Here is a 15,791-nt window from a genome sequence, read left to right as displayed (position 1 = left end):
ACAAATGTTTCATGATATCCCAGATGAGTTAGGAAACAGAAAAATGTGTACTAATTTTGTAAGGTTACCAGATAAATACGTATGTTTAATTAAGTGGGATTTTAAAGTAAATGTTTTCACCAGAAAGACAATTCTAGATCTCAAGTGTGGTTTTGCATGAGGGATGTGTGACTGCACATTGCCAATGATGTGACTGAAACTAAAGGAGCTGAGAGTTAGTAGGTGGATTTTTTTTTGGGGGGGGGAAGGTGGGGCTACCAGCTCACAAAAAGATACAAAGACTTGCTATTAATTATGAAAGTTCAGCTCTACCTTAGGCTTGTTTCACTTAAATTAACCCACTTCTGTTCATCTACATGCTGCTATGTGGCTCATGACTTTTATCTCTGCTCTTGTGTGCCCTGCTTCTGTAAATCTGGCTGGTGACTCCTCTTTTCTTCTACTCTCTCTCTCTCTCTCTCTGGAAGTCCTACGTATACCTCCTGCCTAGCAATTGGCCTTGAGCTTTTTATTAAACCAACCACAGTGATGTATCTTTTCACAGTGTGATCAAATATCTCTCAACAGAGGTTGTTTGGGACTGAATGAAGGTTGAGAGAAGATGGCAGAGAAGAGAGTTCTCAACAGCACTAACACTGGATGGAGGGCATAAAAGGGAGACTTTGCAAAAAGAGTATGAGAGCATACAAAGAAACAGGAGAAGTGGAACACTATGACTTTAGATATCAAGGGGAAACTGAGGAGTAGGAGGTGGCCATCAAAGTCACTTATATTGAAATACCTAGTTAGGTAAGGAATTAAAAAAAAAAGTCCACTCAATTTATTTTGAAAGAAATCTTTCTACTTGATTTATAGTAAAAAGAAATAATGCAGGGGGGACTGTGCAGGTACGGATGCCCTGGTTGCAGTGAAGATGGTAGCACATCAATTAGCTCTTCCAGTAAACGTAGTACAAAGGAGAGAGAAAACAATATTAAAAGGTTTTTTTGTTTGTTTTTTTTTGTTTGTTTTTTTTTTTTTTTTTTTTTTTTTTTAAGGCGAGATTTGTTGTGTAGTCCTGACTGTCCTGGAATCACTCTGTAAACCAGACTGTCCTCACTGCCTCTGTCTCCCAAGTGGTAGGACTAAAGGCATGTGCCACCACATCCTGATGCTTAGAACTATTCTAAATTGGCCCAAAAGAACAGTTAGGGAGAACAATGTAACCTGTGCATTATCTGTGTGGCATGTACTACAGAAAGTTAGAAAAGCTCATAGCGTATCTAGAGGACGCTCTTACACAACACAGTTCTGTAGCTTGCCTCTTGTTTCTGTCCTCCACCCTTTCCTTTCATCCACACACCTGTCTACTACTGTGGCCTTATTGAGATATCAGGACAAGGCCACACTCAGCTTAGAGAGCAGAATGTTGGGTGAGCCTTGATTTTTGGACCTCAGGGTACTGTATATATGAAAGATAGACAAAGAAACAAGCACACTCTTCCTTGAGGCATTGTTATTTGTGAGCATTATCATTCACAAAATTTAATCAGCACTAATAAACTTGCCTTCTAAAAATAAAAACTTCAATTCTATAGGCAAGTTTGTGTATTTTGTGGCAAAGTGGACGAACTTTTCCTGCAATAGCTTTTACTTACCACTTGTATTAGCAGCAGGCATTTTTACACAAAAAAGAAGAAGCCTGTGGATGGGGATTTTAGGCAACCGGCAAGTTTTAGAAATAGTAACATGGAAAATATAAAGTGACCCCATCAGAAAAATGAAATGTTCACTTTTATTTCTGTGAAAAAGAACAGCTGTAAACATCGAGGAAACTAGTCAAAATTGAGGTTCACTGATATAACTTTATTGGTAGTGATTTCTAATTTCTTCTCATTTATTTTGTTTTTTAAAATCTACAAAATTGATGCCTAGATCAATAAATGAATATATAGAACACATCCACAAATATTAAAAATAGAATGTGATCAGCTTCTTTAAGCTTTGTACCATATAACCCTCATCTCTTTCTCCAAACTGATTTCTGGTACAGATCAACCAGTTGTTCAACTTTATTGTATAGTACTAAACAGTATTCGTTCTTATTTGACTAATTTCTCATGTTCAATATATTTACATGCTTTATCAATTTTAATATAACTATATTTGCTAATTTTCTTTGCTATTTGATATTTCACTATGTTAATATACCATAATCCATTAGTTATTCTACTGTAGATAGGCATCAATTTATTTTCTATTTTGAGCTACTAAAATTTCTACTGTAAATTCTTTTCTTGTAATTGTTTTTATTGAGAAATATGTTTTTCTCCATTCCCTTCTTTTCCTTTCCCCTCTCCTCCTACACACTCCCTAGGTCCCTATGCTCCAAATTTACTCAGGAGATCTTATCTTTATCTACTTACGATGTAGATTAGATCCATGTACATCTCTCTTAGGATCTTTGTTGTCTAGGTTCTCTGGGATTGTGGGGACTGTGAATTGTAGGCTGGTTTTTCTTTGTTTTATGTATAAAAACCACTTATGAGTGAGTACATATTTGTCTTTCTGGGTCTGCGTTACCTCACTCGATATGATATTTTCTAGATCCATCTATTTGCCTGCAAATTTCAAAATGTCAATATTTTTTCCACTAAGTAGTACTCCATTGTGTAAATGTACCACATTCTCCTTATCCATTTTTCAGTAAAGGGGCATTTAGGTTGTTTCCAGTTTCTGGTTATGACAAATAATGCTGCTACGAACATAGTTGAGCACATGTTCTTATGGTATGATTGAGCATCCTTGGGGTAAAAGTGGGATTGCTGGGTCTTGAGGTAGGTTGCTTCCTAATTTTCTAAGAAATTACCATAATGATTTTCAAAGTGGCTGTACCAGTTTGCACTCCTACCATCAATGAATGAGTGTTCCCTTTATCCCACATCTTCTCCAGCATGAAGTTTTCATCAGTGTTTTTTATCTTGGCCATTCTTACAGGTGTAAGATGGAATCTCAGAGTTGTTTTGACTTATATTTCTCTGATGGTCATTTTAAATTCATCTGTTGGGAGTTCTCTGTTTAAGTATGTACCCCATTTTTAAATTGGGTTATTTGTTCTTTTGATGCTCAATTTTTTTGAGTTCTTTGTATATTTTGGAGATCAGCCCTCTGTCTGATATGGAGTTTGTGAAGATCTTTTCCCATTCTATAGGCTACCGTTTTGTCTTGTTGACCATGTCTTTTGCTTTACAGAAGCTGCTCAGTTTCAAGAGGTCCCATTTATTAATTGTTTCTCTCAGTGTCTTTGCCACTGAGGTCATATTTAGGAAGTGGTCTCCTGTGTCAATGCTTTCAAGTGTACTTCCCAGTTTCTCTTTTTATACTCTTTCTATAAGGTTCTTACTGTTAATTCTTTTTTTTTTTTTTTTTTGATTTTCAAGACAGGGTTTCTCCATTGCTTTTGGTTCCTGTCCTGGAACTAGCTCTTGTAGACCAGGCTGGCCTCGAACTCACAGAGATTCACCTGTCTCTGCCTCCCGAGTGCTGGGATTAAAGGCATGCGCCACCACCGCCCAGATCCTACTGTTAATTCTTAATGTTAATTCTTAAAGGTAATTATTGTGATGCTCTTATACAAATTTTGTATTATACATATTCCCAAATTCTTTCTAGTATGTACCCAGGAGTGAAAATAGAGTCCTAGTATAAATGTATGTATATCTAACAATGGTATTAATTGTGATTAAAAAACGGTGCTGAGTCTGTAGTATTCCCATGAGGTTGCTTAAGATTTCCAAAATTACTTCAGATACAAGCTAACACTGGACACAACAATTGGAGAGCCTCAGTGAAGCATTATATACATTGGGCTGGTCTGTGGGCATATCTATAGAAGACTGTCTTGAATTAATGATGTGAATAGGCCCAACTCATAGTGGGCTGCACCAATTCCCTACATAAAGAGTCTGGACTGTGTGAGCATAGAAACTGACCTAAGCACAAGTGAGCAAGCAAACAAGAAGTATGTGTGCATTTGTTTGTTTCTGCTCTTGAATACAGAGGTGACATGGCTAAGCCTTTTTAAGTTCTTGAGACTTTGGCTTCTCTGGTGTCATAGACTGCACCTGAACTGTGTTCTAAAATAAACCCTTTCTTCCCTAAGTTGCTTTTGTCAAGATATTTTAGCATGCTAAGAGAAATAAAACTAGAGCATAAAGCGGTATTAATCTTTCAAATGTAACTATAACTGGCAATGGTGGTGTGTGCCTTTAATCCAAGCATTCAGGAGGCAGAGGCAGTGGGATCTCTGTGAACTCAAGGCCAGCCTGGTCTACATTCAGGATAGGCAGGGCTATACGGAAACACCCTGTCTTGAAATAATTAATGAAATGTAACTATTACAAAGTATTCTGAAATACCACTGTACTTTGATAATTAATAAAATGACTAAACACCATTTTAGTATTCATTGACTGAAAGATAATGTCTCTGTGAAATGACTGTAGTCATTTTTTAAGTTGTATTTTTTCTTAATAGTCTACAGAAATTTTTTCATTTTGGATATGAGATATTTATTGATTATAGGTGTCCTAATTCTCTATGACAATAAACTACTTTCATTCTTAATGATGTATTTTAGTGAACTGAACTTATTAAGCTTAATGAAGCTCAATTTATTAATCATTCCCTTTATTCCCATTATAAATGGTGATTTTTGCACCATATTAAGTAATTTTTCTCCTCTACTAAAATAAAGAATATTGAAGTTTGTATTATATTCTAGAAATGTTGAGGTCTTGTGTCCTTATAAAATAATATTTAGTCTGAGTCATTTTCCTGTTCACCATAATTCAATGTTCATATCTTCCCTTTTTTTCATAAAGACTTTCTATTGATCAATTACCACTTATAAAAAATGTTTCTTTTTTTCATAAAGACATTCTATTGATCAATTACCACTTATACAAAATGTTCTACTGGTCATTTACTTCAAATCTCACCATTGTTATATATAAAAGCTCAGAAATATACAAGGAGCTTTCTGTATTTACTATTTTAATGTCATGTGCATCTGTCTGTCTTCACGCCCATGTCATGTCTAAACAATTCTTTCTACTAAATCTTATGAATGGAATCTATATCTTATTTGGTTTAAATCTGTAATATCCCCCATATACTTATATTTGAGCACTTGGCATCCAACTTCTAGTGCTACTTAAAGACTACAAAGCTTTTGCAAAGGGAAGTTGGATGGTAGAAGCCAGTTACTGAAGGTGAACTCTTGAAGGTTATGCCATCCATACTCCTGCTTGAGAGGGTGCAGCTAACAACCCATTAATAGGATATGAAGAAGAATCTCAGAGAACCTAAACAGCCCTGTGATAAAAGTGCTGCAGTACTGTAGGAATTCCTACCACCAGTAGCCTTTAAGTTACCTGCCCACTTGGGCTTCAGCTGTTGGATTCCGTTGCTGTTCCCCCTTCCAGCAGAGAATTATGATCTATGAGTTTGCCTCTAAATAAATAACATTTTATTATACTCAATTCTAAGCATGTGGGATTTCTTTTTTAGTGTCCTTCTTCATCTGGTGCCCACATGAATCCAACTTCACACCTACCAGGTAGATCAGCTTAAAGGCCTAAATGGTCCACAGCCTAGAAAGTTTCCCATCCCTACCCACTTGACTTGCTTTTATCTCTAAGTGTTTTTTTGTAAAATCCCCACCACAGTGGACCTAACTGCATGTGATGACTTGGAAATTTCCCAAGCATAGGCATGCATCCCTCCTCCACTGCCATCTTCCCTGCCACATGGTAATTTACACAACTTCCGGTTTATACTCCCAGTTCTGGGCTTCTTACTACGTGTACGGAATTGATTTAATTGTTTCTAATTTGTCAAGCAAAGCATATTTCTTAGTACTTAACCAACATCAAGGCAGGGAAACCTAAGCAGCTCAGGACTGTAATGGCACCAGGTTGTGTTGCTAGTTGTGACTCTGCAACCACAACACCTACTGGACAATAAAGATTATTACACCTAAAACAATTTACTGGACATCATACCAGGTAAATATTTTATTAATTGATAAATCAATAAATTTGAAAGTTATATAATATCAGACAACATTTCCATGGAAAATTTTAGTAACTTTTTTGCTAATACTATGGATTGTACTCTGCAAGGCTTATATGGTTATGGTGATACACTCATTTATTGGATATTGGGACTCAGTTTTTTCTTCATATTATAATCCTTAAGAAAATGGTTTGATAACAGAGTCAAGAATGAGGCACATTTAGAAATGTTACAGTCTTTATAGACTAATAATGAACAGCTAACTGACAGAATTAACACCATCAAAAATCAAGTTACCTGAAAAAATTAATACTATTGAAAAGGGTAAAATTAATTTGACAGACAAAATTGAATCCATATCAAAGGATACTGAGAAATCAACTAAAAGAATTCATAATGTTAAATTTGACAATCAAAATTTGTTTAAAAGTTATGATAAGTTAACAGATAAGAGTATCTCTCCAGGAAGGCAATCTGCATACTATCTGAATAATGTCCAAAAATAAGGTGTTATCTTTAAAGGATAAACAAAGCATGAGATGGGTTAAATACGTAAGGCCAGAAGGACATAGAGGAAAGCTGGGGCCATATATGGCTAATATTGCAGTGAATTTATGGAATCATGACCTGCTGCAGCAATGGCATACTCAGATTAACATTCCTGTAGTCTCAGAAACTCATAATTCTGGGAAGGATATTATAAGGTACTATACACAAAGGTCACCAGCCATTTTGGATGTACAAGAACCTAAAGCAACTAGCAAACCTTTAGAGGTATCAACAGCTCTACATTTAAAATGGTTAACTGAGAAACCAATTTGGGTTACATGGTGGCCATTAACAGAAGACAAACTGCAGGCTTTAGAACAGCTAGTACAGGAGCAACAAGATGCTCACCATATTGAAGAATCATTCAGCCCTTGGAATTCTCCTGTATTTGTTGTTTAAAAGAAATTGGGTAAATGGAGAGTGGTGACAGATCTAAGAGCTGTCAACAAGGTAATTCAACCTATGGGCCCCCTACAGTCTTGAATTCCTCTGCTTTTTCTATTACCAAAAGGATGGCCTCTTATAGTTAGTGATTTAAAAGATTGTTTTTTCAAAATACCTTTACAAGAAAAGGACAGAGAAAAATTTTCCTACACACTTCCTACTTATAATAATTCTCAGCCTACTGGGAAATACCAGTGACTGTCCTTCTATAGGGAATTCTCAATAGCCCCACATTGTGCCAATACTTTGTAAGTCAGCCATTGGAAATAATACATAAAAAAATTCCTAAATCTATAATTTACCATTACATGGATACCATTTTGCTATCTGATTCAAACATGGATACTTTAGAAAGAATGTTTGAAGAAGTAAAGAAAGTTTTGCCAAAATGGGGGTTGCAAATTGCTCCTGAAAAAATAGAGTGTGGAGAGTCTGTCAATTATGTAGGTTATATAATAGGTCTACAGAAAAATTAGAACACAAAAGGCACAAATTAAGAGAGGCTGGTTGCAGACTCTTAATGACTTTCAAAGATTGTTAGGAGACATTTCTAGTCTATGACCTGCTATTGGGATAACACCTGATCTAATAGTTCATTTAAAGAAAACCTTAGATGGTGATAAAGACTGAATAGTCCCAGAGAATTAACAGTTGAAGCAGAAAAGGAATTGACAATTGTTGAGGAGAATTTACAGGAGGCACATGTGGATAGGGTGACTCAAAATCTTAATTATGTTCTAGTTATATTGCCTTCCAGAAATTCTCCTACAGGAATTTTAATGCAGAGGGAAGATATTATCTTAGAATGGATCTTTTTACCACTTAAACCAAGAAAAAAATTAAAAACTTATGTTGAAAACATCTCTGAATTAATTATAAAAGGTAAATTGAGACTTTGTCAATTAGCAGGGAAAGACCCAGCAGAGATTATAGTGCCTTATGCCATTGATGAAATAAAAAGGTTATAGGAAGACAATGAACCATGACAAAGAGCTTGTGCTAATTTTGGGGGAGAGATTAATAGCAATTATCTCAAAAGTGATTAACTTAACCTTATAAAGAGAACTTCTTGGATTCTTCCCCGAATTGTACATGATGCTCCAGTTACTGGAGCCTGTACATTTTATACTGATGCAAATAAATCAGGGAAGACAGGTTACAAATCAGAAGAATTAAGTAACATGGAACAAAGCCCTTATAATTCTGTCTAAAAGGCAGAATTATATGCTATTCTCATGGTGCTAAGGGATTTTAAAGAAGCTCTTAATATAGTTACTGATTCACAATATGCAGAAAGAGTTGTTTTGCATATTGAAACTGCTGAATTTATATCACATGATACAGAGTTGACTTCATTATTCATACAGGTTCAAGATATAATCAGGAATAGGCTTTCTACTATATACATAACACACATTTGATCCCATGTGGGTCTGCCAAGTCCTCTAGCACAAGGTAATGCAGAAATTGATTGATTACTGATTGGAAGTGTGTTGAAAGCCTCAGAATTCCATAAGAAACATCATGTCAATAGCAAAGGTCTAAAGAAAGAGCTTTCTATTACAGGGCAACAAGCTAAAGAGATTATAAAGAGATGTCATTTTTGCTCTTTCTATAACCAAACACCACTACCTGCAGGGACTAACCCAAAAGGTATTCAAAGCAATAAAATCTGGCAGATGGATGTGTTCCATTTTGCAGAATTTGGAAAATTAAAATATGTCCACCACACCATTGACACTTATTCAGGTTTTCAGTGGGCAACTGCTTTAAGCTCAGAAAAGACTGATTCGGTAATCACACATTTATTAGAAGTTATAACCATCATGAGTATACCTGCACAAATAAAAACAGATAATGGTCCAGCATATGTCTCTAAGAAAATGAAACAGTTTTTTGCTTATTATAATATAAAGCATATTACAGGTATGCCATACAATCCTACATGTCAGGCAGTTGTAGAAAGATCAAAGTGAACTATAAAGGATATGTTAAACAAACATAAAGGGTTGGAAAGTATCCCCAGAAATAGATTACATAATGTTTTATTAACCTTAAATTTTCTTAATGCTAATGAGAAAGGGACAACAGCAGCAGAGAGACACTGGATATGTCTCTCTTGGTTGAGGGTTGGGAGAGAAATTATGTAGGCTCAGGAATCTCTTTGGGAAAAAAGGGGGAATTGGATAGGATAATAGATTAGTGTGAGCTTACTCACACTAATAATAATAGTGAGTAATGGAATGAATACTTGTGAGCTACTATTTATAGGCAATTTACATTGTCATAGATTTTTGTATATTGCTAAAAGCTTAAATTATATTGAATATGTTCCTTTTGTCATCTACAATATTTGTATACCTAGAAAAAGTTATTTTCTCACACTGTATGCATGCATGATTCTACCTCTGCTTAAGACATTTTGTATATTAATACAATTTTAGGATATATTTATCATATTGTAATAAATGTTTCTACCTCTGATCAAGATACTTATACATTGTTTACATTTTGAGATTACTGTCCTCATTTGTTGCACAGTTGTTTAAAGATTGTTTAATATTCTAATATGAATTTGTAGTCATTAATTTATATAGATATTAAGATTCATAGGTCAATAGTCATCTATGTTTGTCATACCTATAGTTAGACTAATCAGGTTCTTTAGATACACAGAGATTGTATTCTACATAGATAGGTAATCTTCAACCACTTCAACAAGCTGTAGAATATGGCATTTAAATAACTTAGGGTTCTGTTGGAGAAGACATAATTGTTCCTGGCAGCACCAAACTATTCCTGAAAGAATGTTGATCACTGAAGACACTCCACTTGGAGCTTGTTTTTTTCTTGGCAAAAAATGGCCTTTGGGCAAGGAACTACCCATGTATTGACCACTGACAAAAATGCACGATGTCTGGACAGGACAAGCAGGATACAAGAAAAAAATACTGTCAAATCTTGCCAAGACAGGATAAGACTGTTTTGAAAATTTTCCTCCCTCTAAAAATGGTCTGTCAGTTACTCTAGGTCTTAGCCAAAGCTGGTTGCTCCAACATTACAAATGAGAATTTGGGTGATTGCCCAGGTAGCCAGTTGTCTCTGTCATTTGTTATACATTTTGGAAGTTGCTTGATTGCACTTTCTGCTTACTCAATAATATTATTTCCCTTCTTAGGTCTGTGATGGAGTTGAAGACTAGATAATTCTAGTTACTTTCCTCTCATGACTTGGTCAAGTTAATTATATACAAGACTTAAACTCATTAGGATAGGATAATTAATGAAATAGTTATCACATGTTTCTTGCTTTATATTGTTTATGCTGGTTGTAATACTAATTTTAAGATATCTGATATTTCTTCTTATTGTATATAACTTTGTATTAGGCTTACAACTTTCTAAACAAAACGGGGAGTTGCTGTAAGAATTTCTACCACCAGTAGCCTTTAAGTTACCTGCCCACTTGGGTGTGGCCTCTTAAGCTATTTATGCTGATGCGAAGCATGCATCTGGACTCTTTTCCAACTGCAGGATTCAATTGCTGTTCCCCATCCCAGCAGAGGACTGTATCTGTGAGTTTACCCCCTAAATAAATAATCTTTTATTATATGAAATTCTGAATTAGTGTAGGATTTCTTTTTTAGAGTCCTTCTTCACTGCAGATCAACCTATGTTTCTATTTTTGTGAAAATAAATGTTTGGTGACAATATTTAATGATAATAGGATAATACTACCACAAACTAATCCCTGAAGAATTAGAAAAGATATTAACATAGAAGGATCTTTGTTGTAGGACACCAATTACAAAGACACTAGAAATTGAATGGATGATTATTTTTGAAAGTATTACCAATCTACACAAGTACAGAAAACAAGCAAAACATTAGCTCTTGCATGACTCAATGCATTACACACACCAAAACAAACATCCTCTCACTATGCTCAGATACAGTAAAATTAAAATCAGGGCCTCCTTCCACATTGGAGTCATTCCAAAGCATTTTGTTCAATGTAACTTTGTTAGAACATAGATAAATCAAATATAAAACTCAAATAGTTTCTTTGGTCCCTTTCTCATACATATCTCAGGAACACAGTATCAAGAACCTACAGCAATTCTTATTTAGGCTTGTTTTAAACTAGCTCTGGTTTGTCTACAGATGTCACCACTTTTTGCTTCCTATTGATAAGAAAGCATGTTTCATGAAAGAGTATGTATATCTCCCTTGGGCTTCTCTAATCAATCAATGCTTAGGGCATAAAAGAGACACCAATGGCATCATGATGGAGGCTTATGGAAAGCAATTCATAGTCAAAATTTCGCTCACCTCAGTTCCCACATAGGATGTAGCCCTACCTTCTGTGCTACAGGGAGTCCATCCCCAGGATGGTTAAACATTCTTCACTTATGCTATACTTTCAAGTAATCTCTACTAAGGTAAACAAGATTGTCTCCTCCGATAAGTCCTCTCTCTTGCATGCATATGCACAAATAGACACCCACCCATACCCACAAATGCACAAACAAACATATATAATCCATCCTTTTAAAATCATTTTTTTAAAAAATGGCATAATGTCTTTAGGAGCTTTACTTACCATGGCTGCATTCTAACTTCAAAATATTGTAAACTTCAAATCATGGTACTTGGACCATAAACCACCTGTGATTATATGAAACTCTTGCAGTTCCATCTCAAACACAAAACATGTCTTTATTTTAAGATGATCTTACTTATTTGGTGCTTTACCACTGAACAAAATACCTCATGACTCACCATCATCCCTTAGGTACTTCAGCTAACAGATAAACATCATGCTTTAAAAATTCTATTTCTGAGGAGAGCCAAGGTACAATCCACAACCCCTGAGAGGGTAGGTAACAAGGAGGACAGTAAGAGAGTCATGCATCTATGCCCCTGAAAAGGGGAAATAGATAAAGATCTCCTGAGAAAATTGGGAGCACATGGGGAGAGGGGTGATGAAGGGAATGGAGGAGAAGAACATGAGGGAATGGGATGATTGAGTTGAGGAAGGGGCAGAGAGGGAAGGTAAGGAAAGAGGTATCTTGATAGAGGGGGGCATTATAGGGTTAGGGAGAAACCTGGTACTAGGAAAACTCCCAGAAATCCACAAGGATGACCCCAGATAAGACTACTAGCAATAGTAGAGAGAGCCAGAACTGGTCTTCGCCTGTAATAAAGTTGATGACCATCCTAATTGTCATCATAGAGCCTTCATCCATTAACTGATACAAGCAGATGCAGAGATCCACAGCTAAGCACTGGGTCAAGCTCCTGGAGTCCAGTCAAAGGGAGGAAAGAGGGATTATGTGAGTGAGGCAGTCCAGATCATGATGGGAAAACCCATAGGGACAATTGACCCAAGCTAATAGGAGCTCCTGGCTAAAGATTGACTGCTACATACGGAACCTGCATAGGACCAAACTAGGTCCTCTAAATGTGGGTGACAGTTCTTTGGCTTGGGCAGTTTGTGGGACCACTGGCAGTGAGATCAGGATTTATCCCATATGCATGAAATGGATTTTTGGAGACCATTTCCTATGGAGGGATACCTTGCTCAGCCTGAATACAGGGGAAGAGCTTTTTCCTCGACTTGATATGCCAGACCTACCATTTCGGAGGAATGGGGGTGGGTGGGTTGGGGAGATGTGGGGAGAAACAGGAGGAGGGGAAACAGGGGAAACTGTAGTTGGTATGTAAAATGAATTAAAAAATCAAAATTAAATAAAAATTTAAAATTCTCAAAGCTCAAAATGTGAGGGTTTTTATAATCTAAAGTGAACATATTTCAATTTTAGACTTCATTGTCTCCTTATGTATTTTGATATTACTTAAAGTTGTTACACCATAAAACAAACTCTCTTAGAAACTACCTCACACTCTTTTGTGTTTAGAAGATGTTTTACTCTACCACTCCCAAGACATTAGTCACTCGACTATTTCACAAATTCCATTTTCTACTCTGACACTTCCAAATGTGCTATCTCAGCCCCCTTTTCTCTCCCCTCTCAAACTCTGAGCCAGAGTGATTTTACTTCAATTTGTCTTCACCTCACTCAATGGGATTCCCTAAGTTTCTAAGCACACCTATTCTCCTAATACCCAGAAACATGAAAAGGTTAACCCATATACCTATTATCTATGCACCCTTGACCCTGTGAGGTCCTCTGTTGGGAAGACTATGGTGGCTCACAATTGTAATTTCTCCATATCCTGTTATTTACTCCTCTCTCCCCCTTCCATTACATGTGTGAAATTGATTGATGAAGCACACCATGCTCCCTCCTTCTCTCTCCCTTCCCCTCCCCTTTTCTCACTTTTGAGCAGAAAGGAGTCTACGCTTTAATGTCAGCAATCAAACTCTCCAAATACAGAGCAGGCTCCCGGAACTTCTCAAAGCTTCCATTGCTATTTTTTTTCACCTTTTTAAATTGCAGTGCATTTCCCAGGTTTAGTTTCCGATATTCACATTTCCCAAAATTCAGCGTGCTTTTGCTCCTTCTTAGCAACTATCAAGACTAAATTGATGATTCAGCCCAAACATCCACAGCTACTCCCACAGGGCCTAGTGGGCTCTCCAAAGAGAATGCGAACTGACTCTTACTCTCTGAATATAGAATAGTCTTGCTGGGATCAAACTTTCCTTTCATCCAACCTCAAATAGCCTCACACTACTGAATCCTGACCTATTCAAGCGGCCTTGCATTATCTTTCAGCTGTACCTTGCAAGCTTGCCTGTCGTGATCCTTAGCTTAATTCATCTAAGGCCCTCCCATACCTCTTTAACAAGTACAGTTATACTATGTTTTGTCCAAAACACACTGTACTCTGAAGCAAGGTGCCACTTCCTAAGGTGCTGGGACAGTTGCCATGAGTCAGGGCCTTTTCACTGGGTTCCCAATATTTAATCAACCTGAGATTCCAACGACAGTCCCTTAAATCTGGGGCTTTTAGAAGTTTAAGCACTTACAGTTTGATGAAGTATAGACCCTTATCTAAGTCACTGTTTTCCCATTTATCACCACATCAACTTTAATAAAGCTCATTAGCAAACAGAATCACTTAACAGCTGTTTACCTACATCCCTGGCTTGGATTTGGGGTAGGGGTTATGATGCCATTTATACTAAAGTTACACTAACACCCCTTCCCAAGAGAATTTTATTCTTGAATATGACTAAACTAACCATGCAATTGCATTTTAAGGGTTTTCTTTTATCTACATCTCGTGAATACAGTCTCAAGACCCAAGCAAAATTTATTTAGTCTATTTGTTTGAGCTAATTTCTGGTTTTTCTATTATTCAAATTCTTAATTACTACAGTACCAATAGAATATAATTTCCTTGTGTGCTTCTGGGACAGCTCAGAATATTCCTATATAGCACTCCTAAAGATGCCCCTCTGTAGTGCAATGAGACTTCTTTCATTTCATAGGAGTTGTATAAAACCTCAGATTCATGAGTATTTTTGAATAGCTCACACTTAGTTTTATTTTTTAATTAAAACAATATAATGTATTAGGTATCTTTATAATATCTTTGAACCAAGTGTGTTTTAGTAGGCCCATTCCCTTCTACTAAAAGAGCCCAATTTAAAATCTGAAATGATAAAACTATTAAAAGAAGAGATAGGAAATGAACTTTAAGGTATAGGTTTAAGCAAAAACGTTCTGAACATTACTCCAGTAGGACAGGGACTAGCTTCAAGGATGAAAAAAATAGGGTAAGCCGGGCGATGGTGGCGCACGCCTTTAATCCCAGCACTCGGGAGGCAGAGGCAGGCGGATCTCTGTGAGTTCGAGACCAGCCTGGTCTACAGAGCTAGTTCCAGGACAGGCTCCAAAGCCACAGAGAAACCCTGTCTCGAAAAACCAAAAAAAAAAAAAAAAAAAAAAAAAAAATAGGGTAAAAAACTATTAGCAGAGCAAACATACAACCCACAGAATACTAAAAAACTTATCTGTTATTTACAAAGCACTGCAAAGAATAAACGCACACACACACACACACACAAATACCAAAACTGTCATCCAAGATATAGGTTAATAAAATAAACAGATAATTCTCAAAAATCCAAATATTAATGGCCAATGATTTTTTAAGGTGACCAACATTTCTAGTTATCCCACCTGGGATAGAACGGCCATCGTCAGGAAATCTGACGTCCTAATGTATGCACTGTAATAAATCATGACCATAGTGTGCGGTATCCCATTGTATCAGCCCAAACAGTGAAACTAGAACTTTTCTTTGCAGGGAATGTGGTCCAGAGAGTTTATGTTGCTTGTTAAGGTTATAAAAGAACACATATTAAGAAAAACTTAATGCCAGATCTCTGACATTCAAAATGCATATTTAATTAGAAAACATACAAACGTAAAATATTCGACTAGTTAAATTCTACAAATTGCTTTTTCTTAAAAGTCGTTCCATAAACATACTTAAAACTTAACTGTTTATTTTCATCCAAATTGTAAACATTGACATAGAGTCATGGAAAAGCTTGGAAATTATGGATTCTACCAAAAACAATTCTTTTTTTCTTTGCTTTCATTTCCAGATAATTATCTGTTTCTCAAAATTAGGTGCATATTCTGGTTACTCACATATAATCAAACCCGCTGAATTTGAAATGAAAACCAAAAAACAACAGGGTTTGAGCTAGTAAATATTGAGTACAGTTCTGAGCTTTTACTAAAGAATAATTCTGAAGTG

This window comes from Chionomys nivalis, chromosome 6 (genome assembly GCF_950005125.1).
Source record: "Chionomys nivalis chromosome 6, mChiNiv1.1, whole genome shotgun sequence".
NCBI lineage: Eukaryota > Metazoa > Chordata > Mammalia > Rodentia > Cricetidae > Chionomys > Chionomys nivalis.
The sequence above is the reverse complement of the archived record's forward strand: the minus strand, read 5'-3'. Positions refer to the sequence as shown.